Source organism: Paroedura picta, chromosome 3 (genome assembly GCF_049243985.1).
Source record: "Paroedura picta isolate Pp20150507F chromosome 3, Ppicta_v3.0, whole genome shotgun sequence".
NCBI classification, from domain to species: Eukaryota; Metazoa; Chordata; class Lepidosauria; order Squamata; family Gekkonidae; genus Paroedura; species Paroedura picta.
In genome coordinates, this window is record NC_135371.1 from 26,775,940 (window position 1) to 26,790,954 (window position 15,015).

The 15,015-nt window shown below is 45.3% G+C and overlaps 1 protein-coding gene and 2 long non-coding RNA genes across 18 annotated transcripts in view; 2 read left to right on the forward strand and 1 right to left on the reverse strand.

The window, feature by feature from the left end:
* The window catches only part of FOXP1 (forkhead box P1), a 613,965-nt gene extending 609,488 nt beyond the window's left edge, over positions 1 to 4,477 (reverse strand). For all 15 annotated transcript variants that reach the window (XR_013228958.1, XM_077325163.1, XM_077325165.1 and 12 more), the window contains exon 1: positions 4,365 to 4,477. The gene's annotated coding sequence lies outside the window, so the exon portion shown is untranslated. The remainder of the gene's footprint in view (positions 1 to 4,364) is intronic.
* LOC143831768 (uncharacterized) overlaps positions 4,459 to 15,015 on the forward strand; it is a 45,352-nt gene continuing 34,795 nt past the window's right edge. For both annotated transcript variants that reach the window (XR_013228959.1, XR_013228960.1), the window contains exon 1: positions 4,459 to 4,811. This is a non-coding gene — a long non-coding RNA (uncharacterized LOC143831768). The remainder of the gene's footprint in view (positions 4,812 to 15,015) is intronic.
* On the forward strand, positions 7,032 to 10,288 carry LOC143831769 (uncharacterized). The gene is made up of 3 exons (XR_013228961.1): positions 7,032 to 7,170; positions 8,410 to 8,462; positions 9,110 to 10,288. It is a non-coding gene; the product is annotated as an uncharacterized LOC143831769 (long non-coding RNA).

Genomic DNA, 15,015 nt, shown 5'->3' on the forward strand with positions numbered 1-15,015 from the left:
ATGGCAGAAAGATGTAAGGCTTGTCAGATCAAATTAACAAGAAAAGGGGGGAACCTGGCATCCATTCAGATGAACTGCTGTGCCTTGCAATACGGGACATCTACCACATTCTGTGTCTAGGGCTTCACTATGTCACAATAATACCCCTTCAAAAGAAAACATGCCCCTTAAAATATGGGACATTCAGCCACCCTCAAAGAAGCAGGTTTTATTCATGAAACACACCTGCAGTATTACTGGTACAGATAGACATGGATGCAGGACATGGTACAACGCAGCATTAATTGTCTTTCTAATGCCAAACATCTGTCTTTCTCCTTTGACTTTTAAGTTTTTTCTCCCCAAAAAAGTTGTTTCTCATTTTAATGAAAACTACGTGATGTAAGATGAAAGGAGAGATTGCTTTTTTATAGACTTGCCGGTCTATTACATAGTACAGATACATGCTGGGACTCCTTCTTTACAGTGTCCTGAGGAATCCATTCTGCACGATTAAACGTTCTGATACCTGAAAAGTGCTATTTACCTTGTCATGAGGCCGTAAAGAGAGGCTGTGAAGAGTGATTTTAGGTAATCAAGAGATTTCCCACACACACACACACTGCTTCAGCACAGATAAAAGTGGATTCTGCTGTACAGTTTGTAATGTCCAAAATATGTGCCCACCTACCACATAATCTTCAATGCTTCTTTAAACTACCAAGGTACCAAAGGTCTCAAAGTCAAGTACCAAAAATCCCCACTGCAAGTCGAAACTGCCCAATAGTTTAAACTACAATGCTTCATCTATTCAGATCGCTGGGAAAAGGCCTGTACAAACATTACCTCCTCCCCAACCCCCAACCCCCACCCAAAAAAAGGAACCACGCACAAGCAGGAGCCTAGCTACTTGGACACCAAGCCACATAGAGCTTGAGAACATTTCAGCTCACTGCCTTCAAGTTGCAATTAAGTTATAGTAATTTAAGATTATCACAAGAGCAAAGGGCAGTAGCAGCACTTCAGAAGACTACTCTACCACTTAATGCCGCTCAGTCTTGGGGTTAAAAGGGCTTCTTTTAGTATAAGTACCTTAAAGCATCAGAATCATAAACAAAATTTATACTATGATCCAGTCTTCTTATAATCTATTTAAATTTTATTAGTGCATCTCCATGCACTGTTGATGGAACGAACCACTACTGTCGCCTAGAAAAATACGGGACCAGCCTGGTAAAATTATATTACACACAAACCCTGTGAACATTGAAAACACATTTGCTGAAACCATTTGCAAAGTTCTGCACATACAGGTTTGTGTTTGAAATAGAGTACTATACAACAGCTGTGGTATTTAACCATTTCACACAAGGAAATTTAGCTGGTACAATTCACCTCCCACTGTAGTCAATGGAAAATGTCCCATTGATTATAATGGTTCTGGACTGCACTCCATTCAAAATCCAATCCACTGGCAAACACCACCCGGGGGGGGGGGGGAGAGGGGGCACAATTAATTAATAATTCATCCACCACTTCTTTCAATAAGAAATAAAACAATGTGAGATGTTTGCATGTGATGATGTTTCTGGCTATACGAACTCCATTAAAATCAGATCTTTTCACAAAAAGGTGTGTTTTATATGCCTTGCAAAAATCCTGTATAAACCAGCACCTGAAGAGGAAAAGCCCTCATTCTCCTACAAGTACGGAAATGGAATAGTTACTGTTTTAGTCAAAATTACTGAAGGAAAGAAAGAAGGAAACATTTAAAGTTTTTTTAAGTTACCCTAAAAGCCTTAGTAGCATACATCTGTATGTTTAATGCATGTGTATTTAATTAAATAATAAATATATTTGTAATGAAAATATCTTAACAGTCATTGCAAGCAAGTTGTTATGAAACCCATGCCTTTTAAAAAAAATATATGCACTTGTTTTGAGATCTGAAATGCTAATTAAATGTATGCTTAAGTGACACTGGCTGGTTAGTCACTGACATTTATCTCTTCTATTTTTGATGATTATGTCCTTTCATAAAAGAGTTGCTTACACCTGGAATTTTTGAAATATCCTTTGCAATAGTATTCATTATGGTAAGAAACTAGTCCGCAACCAACAGTCACAAGTAAAGTTTACTCGCAGAATTCTTCAACACTTTCTATCAAAATAAACAGCCTAACCCAAAACTAACTGGTTAGGTCTGCTGGCTATGTCTGAGGGTGCTTTTCCTTAAGTAATACAAAACCCATCAAACTGCGGTAGCAATTTCTCACAGTGCTATTTTGAAATGCTGAAAACACGGTTTTCCTGCCAAATTAAATGCCAAGACGAGTTACAAAACTTTGTTTTAGAAGTAAACGAAAAGCACTCGAAACATTAGATGTCATAATGGCCGGGAAGTGCTATGTGTAAGGAGGGGCAGGAAATCACCTTGATTTTCTAAAACTGCCTAGAACAGAAGGACATGAAACTGACATTGTCATAGAGAAACAGTTCCGGTTCCACACCAGAATAACGCCGCCGCCACCCCAGACCCCCAAATGTCTTTGTTTCTTGACAGCTAAGGCTGACGTTTAGCCAAAGAAAAGCCTCCCTTTTCTGAAACGTATGCTTAGGAACTAGAGGGCTTCTCTCTGAACGTCAAGGTGTTACAGATAAAAAGGAAGTTGTGCATCAATGCAACAGGAATACACGATTCAGTCAAATTAAGGAATGACTTTTCTTTTCAAATTAACTAGTCATTCCAATCAGACTTAGGTGAAAAAACACTGACTGAAACAGTCCAGATCCTCCCAGCTTATCCTTGATCAGCATTCGCAATGGTCCATTTCTGCATAAGTGAACATAGAGGTCTTGCTGCCTGATCAAATACTCTGGATCTTTCAGAGCAGTAGCTCCAAACAACAGCCCAGCAGCAGCTTTGTTTGATCTCTCCTGCCTTCCTTAATCTGGGTTGTCAAGGTTCACTTGTTGGAGGCTGTTTACTTTACTTTAAAAAAAAAGGAAAGTGATTTCTCTTCCCCCCCCCCCCCACACACACACAATGACTCATCCAAAGATTGAGGGAAAAGAATGCTGCCAATGCAAGATGTTAAAGGATGGAATACCTTTTTGTAGGGAGATTCTAGCTGACACATTTTGAGCTGTTAACTAGTGGAAAGTTTTTCCTCCTCTTTTAAAGACGGTTCAAAGACAGTTCAAAATAAAAACAGAAAAGAAACTTGAATGCTACATTCTACAAAAACTCAAAAATACACAAAATTCTTTGCCATTATGTTGTTTAGCATCAAAGATGTCACTTCTTCTTCAAGAACCAGTTTGCCCTTACAAGTACTAATTGGATATTTGGGGAAATCTGTCCCTTTTAAGTTGGGAAAAGCAGGAAAAGAGCTGCCTCTTCTGATTCATAAAAATTAAATGGCAAAGGATTCTGAGCTGTCCCCATTTCTTCTTCTTCTTTTTCATTTAACTAAAAGTAAATTTCCTAAACAAGCGAGAATGCTGTACCTTACACTTTATTCGTAACATTTAGTACCATAATGTTTTGTGAAGTCAGGGAACGAAGGCAATTTGTAACTATTGTCATAGAGTGAACTGCAAACAAAAATGTTATGTCGTCTATGGGGTTTTTTAAATGTTATCATTCAGTACATAAAAGTCAGATTTATACAGCAGACATACTACAAGCTAGGCAAATACTCACACTGCTCATTCACATGTCACTAAAAATGAAAGCTTAAGCTTCTAAAAGGAAGAATCATTCTTCAAGAAGCTACTATTCAGAAGCATTTGTCAACAGCTGGAATTTGGTTTCCTGATGATTTTTTTTTTCTTCAGAAAGACAACCACTGGTCATTTTAGGACACAAAAGCAACACCCTCCTCCTCCCCAGACCAAAATCATTAGAAGCTGGGCCACTGCCTTGTAGTTATTCCTGTGCTTTAAGTCTTTCCTACACTCCCTTGAAGCAAATGGGGGGAAAAAAATCAACCATGTCAGATGAAGACATTGTAAAATCAATACACTTAGTCCAGCAATGGTATCTGAACACAATGACTTGGAAATAATTAATAGTTACCAAGTAGGGTGAGATGAGATGGGGGGAGGGAGTAGAATGTCATCAGATTTTATGACACCACTTGCATTATATTCTTTGCTAAACTCCTGAACCTTGGTTTTCTTAGTCTGAAAACAAGGAGAACCCATATTTTACATTCCTTTTCCCCTCCCTTCTGCTCGTTTTCACTGCTTAAAGAAATCTGAACCTGCACTGGAAGTTTGCATCTCTTTTTTTAAGAATGATGTCCAGTTGCTTTTCTGTACTGGGGGTTGGCTTGGGTGGGGAAATTCCTTAAAGCTTCCACTGCTTCTCCTATACTTACCGGCAGATACCAGTGTGTGCGATCGCCACCGCCAGTACCCAGCTCCTAAGCAAAAGGCTGCTGCTCTTCCCCTGTCCTCGTCTGCGGCAGGCAAAACTTTGGGCTCTCTATAGTCGAGAAGAAACCAAGGGTACTTTCAACAAGTCTCCAGAAAACAGGTTTTGGTTAAAGAGGTGGGGGAAGCTAAAAAAAACCGGAGGAGGGAGGGAAAAAATGTGCGGTTGTGTCTAAGGGTTAGATGTGGGGAGGGGTGGGGAGCCTTGGAAAGCACTTGCAAGAAAAGGGGATCAGGAAATCAGATCTAGTAACAGGATCCAAGATTGCCAGACACTCACAGGCAGGCGCGCACACACACACCCCTCACTCAATCCCCCTCCCTGCTCAGCTGGGATCTGCTCTTTTTTGTAGAGAAAGGCACCGGGGGCAAAGCATGGCAGGCTTGCTTAGGTATGTGAAAGTTGCACATGTGTACTCAGACCGTCCAGGGCAGCAGGGAGCGAGCGCGGCGTAAGGCTGGGAAGCCGCCGCTGGCTGGAGGCGAAGGGAAGGAAGATGCGCGGCCGCTTCGGAGCGCGGAAGATCGCGCCGGGGTCAGGGGCTTGTCTGGCCACAAAGCCACTTCCCCGCCTGCCCTTGCGACAAGCCCCGACCGCCGCCGGGGAGGGCAGGAGGGCCGCGGGTGAACCGCCGGGAAAGTGGGCGCAGCTGGAGCGGCAGCGGGCGCTTGAACTGCTCCGAACTTGTCCGGCGCTGCGATCGGCCGCCGCGGCCAGCCCGGGGAGTTGGCGCAACTCCAGGCGCGGCGGCAGATGCCCTCGCGACGGGGCGCCAGGCCGGGGGGCCTTCAGCGCGGCGACAGCGCTCGGTGGTGTTTCGGGGCGACTCTGGCTGACGGGACCGGGACGGGGGCTTGGAGCCTGTCGGGAGCGCCGGGGAATCGCCCGTGTGGGGCTCCCTCCAGTGTGTGTCTGCGGTCTCGTGGAGCGCGCCGAGACCGCAGCTTCGCGCCGGCCGGGACGGCTTTACGGCGCGGGAAAGTTGTTCCCATTTGTCGGCGGCGCTATAAAGGAGGGCTGGAAGAGCGCGGGGCGGCGGTGGGCGAGCGGGCCGCCGGCTCGTACTTATGTGCATTGTGGGCGCGGGGCCACGGAGTTTTTCCTGGGGGCCAGCCGGGGGCTTCTCCACATGGGAGCCTCTGCGCTCCCGGCCGCGCCTGTCTCGCGTTGACGTCCGTGTGGGGCGAGCGTCGTGTTTTGTCACCTGTGCGTGCGCCTGGTTGAATGCGCCTTTGTGCCGCCGAGGGACTGCGATGCTCTCTTCGGGGCGGGCGGGTGGGGGGAGGGAGTTGGCGGGCTGCGTGTGTCCCCGCTGCTCTTGGGGACCCCACGGGCCCCCGTGCCCTTCCCCGCCTCCCCCGTGCGTCCGGGAGCGGCAAGAAAAGCCCTCAGCGGCGCCGCGAGCCACGCCACCGCTGCCCCGACCCGCGCCCTCAGCGGCGACCTGTGTGTGTGTGCGTGAAAGCCAGCCGGCGGCGAGGTCAAGGGCAGGGGGCGTGTGAAGGCAAGGTGCGAGCCCCACAGGCCTCTCCGCTGAAGTTCACCACCGTAGGAAGGGGGGGAGCGAGAGGGAGAGCGCGAGCGAGCGTCAGAAGGCAGAGAAGCAGCGCGTGGGGCGAAAGTTTGCTCCAAGTGGCTGGAAAAAGTTCTCTCCTCCCCGGCTGCCTCGCCACCAAGGGCCCCGGCGGCTGCGGAGAGCAACTCACTCGCCCCGCGAGCCAAGCCTGCCCTGCTCCCAATCGCCCCCCTCCTCCTCCTCCTCCCGCCCGAGGGCCAACACGGACGCGCACCGGGGGGCGAAGAGTGGCGGCGGCGGCTGCTGCTTCCAACTTGCTCCGCTCGTGTGTGCGCCGTCCAGCGCGTGGAGCGGGGAAGGGCGACGGGGGGAGCGCGCGGGCGAGCGGGGGCTGGTGGAGAACCAAGTGCCCACACGGGACTTCAAGAAAGGGGAAGAGCCTCGGAGGAGAAGGGAGCCGCAGCTCCCTCCCCCCCCCCGTCCTTCTTGCGCCTGAGGTGCTTTATGCAAATTGCCGAAGCGGGAGGGGGGGAGGGAAAAAGAGAGGGGACAGCCGAGGCACGTGGAAAGGTGGGGGGGACGAGGGGCTGAGGAGCGGGGCGGGGGGAGAGTGAGGAGCCGGCGGGGGGAGGAGGAGGAGGAGGGGGGGGGAGAGAGGCTGAGAAACAAACAAACAGGAGAGTTGAAAGTGGATGAGAAAATGCGAAACGGCAAACTCACCCGCTGGAAACGGCCTGGCGGTGCCAGCCAAGGGGCTCCCCCCACTGCGGGCGGGCGGGTGAGTGAGTCTGCCTGTCTGCCTGCCTGTCTGTCCCTCCCTTCACTCCCTCACACTCTCGCCCGCCCGCCCGCCGGCCCCATGCAGCAGCAGGCAGGCACAGCGTGCAACACAGCCACACAATAAATAACAATAGAGCCCTCCGCTCGAGTCGGGAACTAGCTTCCCGAAAGGGGGAGAGCGGAGCGGCGAGGCACGGGCAGCAGCGGCAGCAGAGGCAGCCACGGGAACAGCCAGGGGAGGACGGGCTCCGTGCCCCCAGCCCCGGCAGGCTCCACGCGGGGCGCCTCTTGCCTCAGGACCACTTTGGAGAGGGGCTTTTCCTGGCGCCCAGAGAGCCAAAGAGAGGGGGAGGGGGGGAATCCCGGAGGAGAGCGAGGAAAAATAACACCCCGCGGAGGGAGATTTTGTTATTTTTTGCTGTTATGAGTCCCTGACGTCACATCCACCTGCTGGGTAAACAAGGCTCGGTGCAAAAGGGGTGGGGGAAATAGATCGCAGTTGCAATAAAAAAAAGAGAGAGAGAGAGGGAGGAAAGAAAGAATGGGGGACAGATAGGAGCAGGCAGAGCAGACGGGAGGAGGGAGTCGAGCCGGGGGCTGGCGGGGGGGGGCAATCTGCAAAAGGGGAAGAGGAGATTGGGAGAGAGTAGAGAAGCCCAGAAAACTAGACAAAATAGCGGGGAGACGAGGCGGAGACAGCCCGGAGAAGAGCAAACAGGAGGACTGGGAGGGGGGTGGAAGGTAAAAGGGCGATTGCGGGGATGGGCGGCTTCGGATCGCGTGGTGGGGTTGCTTGGGGTTTCTTGGGAGGAAAGCTGGGTGCCCTGCACGCATACCCTCCCCCGCTCCCTCAAGAGGGAGGGGTGCCATTCAAAAGTGCAAGTGCTGCGCGAGCCAAGTGGCGGCTTCCTCTTCCCCCTTTCTCTCTCCTCCTCGCCCCCTGCACTTTACCCAATGAAAGGAGCGAGTTCGGGAGGTGAAAGTTCAGCAGAAGGACAAGCCCATGTGTGCGAGGAAGCAGACTTGGCCATCTCTGGCAGCCGCTCTGCCGGGGTACGGGGCCGTCTCTCGACAAGCCGAGGTCTCCCCATACGCAAAGATCCCCCGAGACCTCGTGTAGGGAGGCTGGAGGGGGGACGGATAAAAACCCTTCCCTCCCAGTTGGTCTCGAAAAAGCACCTGGGGGGAAAACTAAGACTGGCTGGTTGTTTATTTGCTTTCTTCGGTTCCTCCTAGTAACACGCCCAGGGGCTAGCATGCCAATTAGTTGTTTAACACACATTAGCTGCTACTGCGTGTGCATTCTGGAAAAGTAAACAAAAAGTACTGGGTGGGTTGACAGTCCAGAAAAGTTAGTTTGCCCGCTGAGATCGCGCTGGAGTTGAATTCGCTGTCCACAGAGTTGGGGCAGGGTTGCTATTACTCTCCAAGTGCTGGTCCTTCACCCTTCCCTTTGTAGATCTAGCTTTTGTGGTAAAAGGTATGTGGCCCTTTTAGATTCATACCACTGGGTCTTTGTGTTCACCTTGAGAGCGCTGGTATTGCGGCCTTTCTTTTTTGGGCAGTGAAAGGTTATTTTGCAAACCTACCAAAGTGTTTTAGCCTTAAGTCATTTACTAAGGCCTCTCTTTATTCTCCTAATACAAGCTAAGAAATTGAAAAGCAGCAAATGGATGTTAGCTCATTTTTCCAGGTTTTCATTTCGAAATCAAACACTTTTTGATACAGCTTCCTTTATTTGCATAGGTAAGTAAAGCCAAGGTAGGGAAAGGGTTACATTACCTGCCTAAACTTACACAATGAATCAGTGGTAATGCTGTGAATAAAATCCAGGGCTCTTTCTGATACTTAGCCCTGTGGTCTAACCACTAAACAATGCTCTATCCTTGTAATGCATAATCTAACCACTTATTCACTCATTTTATACTATTTATAAATATGGGCTCTGAATGGATCACTAATAAAACACTTTCATAACCTCAATAATCTATTCTTACACCTACATTACTGGAGTTTTAAAAAATATTCCTATGAATTTTAACCAGTGACAGCTAGAGGAAACTATTTATTAGGATAAAATACTTATTCCATTATAGTCAGTTTAAAGGAAGAAAGGACCACATTTTTAACTTTTGTAGCTTCAGACATATAGTATAGCCCTGTTTTTTCCAAATCCTTGCTTATACATATGCTGCTCTGATTACAGGATTCATAGGGTGCCTCCTTGCCAGTCCTATGTAAAAAAACAACTAAACCTTGGGGTCATCCAGACAATTCATCATATGCTTTTGAGTCCCATTGGGGTCAGTCGAGAAGTTAGGCATATACTTAAATTTTTCCCTTTAAAGTCAATGAGACAAACATTCTTAACAGATTATGTTCTTTTCACATAGGAGGCAATGCGATCCTCACAGATCTGGATGCAGTAAACCTGAATTCAAGACTCGCATTCCCCATAGACTCACTAGACACCTTGGAGCAAGTCACTGCCTTGCAGGCTGAGTCTGCTATTGACAAAAATGGAATAATAATGCTTCATCTCAGATCTGCTGTGATGGCAACATATTAATAAGAATATAAATGAAAATGATACATAATTGTTGGTGTTCATTCAGCTCATTATCATTCAGTGTAAAAATGGTCTCTGCTGTTTTGTTAAGTTCAGCCTTGGTATTGATAGAAAGTGCTGTCAAATCACAACTGGCTTAATGGCTACCCTGTACGGTTTTCATGGCAAAGGGTTTTCAGAGGTGGTTTGCCATTGCCTGCCTCCATGTAACAACCCTGGCATTCCTTTGAGGTCTCCCATTCAAATTCTAGCCAAGTCTGATTGTGCTTCGCTTCTGAGATCTAGGCCAGGGTAATGCAAGCCTTAAAACAGCAACATTTCAGCCACATGTAGCTTTCCATACACTGCCCAGTGTGTTTTTAAATTCAATATCCCCAATAATATTATGTATCCTACCTCTCTCTGCTGGAAACCAGTGTCACCTAGCAGACTCATTGTTGGGCTATGATCTGAACCAAATCCCAGTTGAGCTGTGGGCTCACATGGCAATGCTGGGAAAATGTTTCATAATCTTAGGACAGAACTGTATCATTCAGGTGTACACAGACAACAAAAACAACCACTGCATTTAGAAGGGTTCAAATTGTGTCTCTTAAGTTGCTTCCTCCCACCCAAGCTCTGAAGGTGTGTTTTGAGTGGCTTACCAGTGTTTGGAAGCTCTTGAGGGAAGGGATGAAGAAATATTTCGTTTGAGAAAAGTAGCCTTTTCTGAATAGGGATGGCTTAGTGGACAGAGATGCAAAATACAGATACTTGTGTTCTGTTTGAAAAAGTGTATGCCAGAATTATGCTAAGCCACCTCTGCTCATCTCTTGCACTGTAAACGCCGTAAAGTGGAGCTTCATAGGGCTACAGTGACATGACAACACACTTTACATTTATAGTGGACCTGATTTAAAATTCTTGCTAAAATGCAGAGACATGGCAGTTGTTCCATAAATGGTGGTGCTTCAGACAATTTCAGAAGACTTTGTTTGGTGGGTAGCAGCTAACTATGTCCATTTTGATTCAGTGGCTATAGTAGGTTGAACAAGAATGCCCAGTATAATGTCATAGATCAGGGGTGGCCAAACTGTGGCACTCCAGGTGTCCATGGACTACAATTACCATGAGCCCCTGCCTGCCCATGCTGTCAGGGGCTCATGGTAACTGTAGTCCAGGGACATTTGGAGTACACATTTGGCCACCCCTAATCTGTGACATTATAAAGTGGAATTGCAATTTCTTATATCAGAGATGTGCATAATAGTAGGCCCTACTTACTGGGTGATGACAGTACCTTACTTAATAAAATGTTTGGTGCATTTTTCCTGGTTATTAATACAGGAAAACACAATTTCCTCTACATTTTTTCAGACGTCTCATAGAAAATGTAATGACGAAGATTCTGCTTTTTTCAAATTCTAAAATCTGGAATAGTTTTTAGGCACGAAATTGACAGCAATAAAATGAAACAGACTAGGGGAGGTAGTTGTACTGAGTTGCTTCACACTTCCCTTTGCTTTTTTTTTCTTTGTCATTTGCTTCCGATTGGAAGAGATGGCTGAAAACACACACAAACCAAGTTCCCCCCTGATAGAGATTAAGATTCCTCTTCCTTCTTGGGAGAAACAACAGGTATTTGTGAGCAAGTCCTTTAATAAATTTCTGTTTATGGATCAACACTACATTCAGTGGACGAAAATAAAGCAAATGACCAATGCTTCATTGGAAAAGTGTGTGTGAATTTATTTATTTATCCCCTTCTGCATGAGCCTCCATCATTAGAACTGCAGATGCCCAAGGAGCTTTCAGGAAGGTTTGGAGAGTAACAACTTTTTCTTCTGTAAAGAAAAAACTAGATAGGCATTTTTGATTCAGAATCTTTCCTCCTGCCGTATACTTTGCATTCAACTTAAGTGGAGCTTTTGAGGGCCATACCATTGCTGCACATATTGTTTATTTAGTTGTGGCGTTTACTCTGTGGCTTGGAACAAGAAACTCCATAAAAGGGCGGTTGCTTTGAACCAGTTGCAACATAGATTTTTCTGTACTGGTTGTCAACTCAGCCAAAGTGAATAAAGATTTGCATGTCCATTTGGTACTTATTAGTGGGAAACTAAACTGCAGCTTAACATATTGTTCATTTTCAACACTGTCACGTTGCACTCATATACAGCACATTTTAATTTCTTGATCAGTAATCAAATGGAAGTTTCTTTTTGGTAAATTAAAGCAGGAGGGATTTTTCCGGCAGAAGAAAGGGCATGGGAGTACGACGCCACCTTTTGGTGGAAAAGAATAAACAGCCATATTCCAAAGAAAAGACTCTTCTGATGTGCAATTACTCTTTAAATTGCAGTAATGGCAAAGTACTTATGCCTAATTCATTATATTTTAAATAATTAAGAGAGGAATCATTGCAAATAAATATTTGCAATGGAAAAGATGGGCTCAGATGTACTTGTAGACTAATCTTGTAGAGTAAGCCACGCTACTTGGCTCTTCATTCTCATGAGTAGATGCAATTGTCAAAAAATCAGTAAAATTATGACCTTCACATTGTAGCTCATCTACCTAAACTAAAATGGACTAAGGAGTAAATGTGACTGAGGTAAGATTAGGGAAGGTGAGCGTACTGAGTTGCTTCACACTTCCCTTTGCTTTTGTTTATCATTTGTTTCTGATCAGAAGAGGCTAAAAGCACAGAAACATACATACACACGCTGAGGTTTTCCCCGATAATCAGATATTAAGAGTCCTCTTCTTGGGAGAAAGAACAGGCATCTGTGGGAAAGCCCTTTAATAAATTTCTGTTTATGGATCAACAAACTTGCCATCTTGTTTTCTTTAGCATGCTGATTTTAGACTAGTAACCTAGCTCTATAAAATATTACTAATTCCTTTGACAATAAGAGCAATGGGACTTATCTCTTGTCTCCAATGCCATTGTTAATTGCTTTTGAATTGTTTACTGCCGTCGTTTTTTTCTTTACAAGTGCAAAGAGAAACACTGCTTTCCCTTCTATCCATAAATCCCAGGTGTGATGAATGCTTGGCAGATTTTGGTAAGGGTGTACACATGCTATGACTACAGCTTGTTAGTTAAAAAATAGGAATTATGGAGGTGATCACGCCTTCATAATTATAGGTGTTACAGTTTTAAAGTCAGAATGTTTTTCAAGCCATTGGTGTGCCACACCTCCTATATCCTATGAGCCATCCTGTTGGAGCCTTTCTGAATTTAGGAGATGTTTTATGGGGATTCTCATAAGCTGTCAACAAAACTGCTTTCTGTATCACAAGGGGGGAAAGCAGGAAATTGGTATGGATGTTCCTTACCTGTATGAAAACTGCAACTATACAGTAAAAAAAAAAGTAAACCTACACTATTGTATTATCGAGAAACAATTGCTCTTAAAAAAAAAAAAAAACACCCTGTTTTGTACACTTTGCTCTAGAGAATGAGAGAGGGAGGGTTTTATGAGGGCTGAAAGCAATTGATTCTTCTGCAAGACCAATTAAAGAGGCAGGGCTTTAATTTATGTAGTCTCGAGTTCAATGCCGACACTGTTGTTCTAAACAAGATATGTAACTCTCCCGGCTCCAGTAATTTGTCCCAAAATTGCTTTCCAAACTATAAAGACTATCCTTGTTATTTAATCAAGGCGGGGGTATTATGCATCATGAAAAGGCCCAAGAAAAATACCTGTGGATAGGTACCATAACAGTTTTTACAACCTGTAATGAGCTAATTGATCACTCACTGCAAATCAGTCAATCAATTCATTGGTTAAAAGGTTCATCAGACTTAAGTATTGTACAGTGGTTTGAATCTAGATTTCTGTTGTTGGTGTTCGTCATTTGAAAAAGAATGTGTCCTACCCTTCCCCGCAAAAATATCTCAGAGTGCTCTAGGTACGTAGTGTTTGCCTTCATACATGCAAGTGAACTCAAGGGAATGCTAATTTCTGATGACACCCTTTTGGTAACATGCCAATAAAAAGCATGATACATCTGGATGCAAGCTCAGGGAAGAATTGTGCATCACCTTGACAAATGAGGATGTGTTTATAAATATAAATGTGTTTAAATATAGAAAATCTGCATTTTCTATATTTTAAAATGTTGAGGTCAATGATGTGTTTGATAAAGAAAAGTTCATGCACAAGAGGAAAGAGCACGTAATTGCCTTCTATACGTGTTGAATTAATGTATCGAATTCCGAACCATGCCATGGTGTATGGATCCAAAGCTACACAAAACGGAGCCAGTGGCAGACAGAAGAGATTTCTCCGCAAACCTGAAGGGAGCCACAAGTTTGCAGTAAAATTAAAAATCTAAACATCGGGTGATTAAAACACCACCTCCCCCTAATAGGAATAGAATGTCTACAGAAACCAAATTCAGAAGTCTCAGGGCTAGGCAACCATAGTATTACCCAGTTATCCAAGCCAAGTTTCTGTAAATCAGTGCATGGGGAAGGGGTGGATTTGGGAGCCAAAACAGCCAGGAAACAGTCCCTTCCCCCTCCCCTACCATGTCCCCTGATGCAGAAGGATTTCTCAGGAAAAGTCTAAGCAACAGCCACCCCATAAGTCAACCTGGTGGCAGCCTCTGAGGTAAGGCACACTAAGAGAATGGCTCTTAAAGGCACTCTGAAAAATTTATGGCTGAGATGGGATTTGAACCCATGTTTTCAAGACCTGACATTCTAACCACTATGCTATGCTGTCTCATCAAGCAGGGAGATTGTGTACGAAATAGAAAAAATATTTGGTAAGAAACATTTATATGCTGCCTTTCCATCCATCTAGGGCCTCCTATTTTTGTAGGTCAAATGCTCTGGAAATAGACATTTAACCATATATTTAGGGACACCTTCCATCCTCTGTTGGCTTTGCCTGCCCCTACTCAGCTGAACGGCTGGGAGGAAATGCTGGGGAAAGTGGAAAACAAATGGCTTTGTGGCAATGCTCTAGCATTCATCTAAAACTCTGTGATTAAACCAATGATGTCACTTACGGGTTGTGCCAGAAGTGACACCATGGCATTGCTGCAATGCTGAAAAGCCCCCACTAGGGTTGGGGTGGACAAATAGGGGATGCATGATGTCACCGACAGATGGTAGCTCTATAAATCGCTGGAAACCTCTACTGTGGAGTTTCCAGCAATTCCTAGAGCTCCCCTATGTAATTTCTGGTTTTGTTCCCAGAAAGCATGTAGTGACACAGCCAAAGCTGCTGTTTTGGGTTTTTTGTTCCTGTCACTTGGGGCTGCGGCAGACAACGCAAGCTGCTAGCCGGAGGCCGACTATAGCAGTAGGCTTGGCAGCTCTAGTCCCCACCCAAGTAGTATCCTGCTGGTAGTCCTATCATATTAGGATGGCAAAGTAGAAAATCCTTTGCGCTCTTGGAGGGGTAGTATTATGTTATTCTACAGTTAACAATATGGTTCTCAGAATCCCAAGCAAAGAAATAAAAAAATTGATGTTTTATCTAATACATTTAGTACCTACTATCAGATGGCACACCTTGTTGTAGCACAAGAGTCCAAGTTATAGCCTAAATTATTTGATATGTAGAGGTCCATCATGATGTAACATAACATATCAAAACATGCTAGTATAGCACAAGCATAAGGTTAGCATGGCTTCCCTTTGACATATAACTTATTGTCCTTCGGCACCAGGTGGTCTCTCGGATCTAGGCAAGAATTGCCCATGGTGAAACTTCCCAGAAGATGTTAATG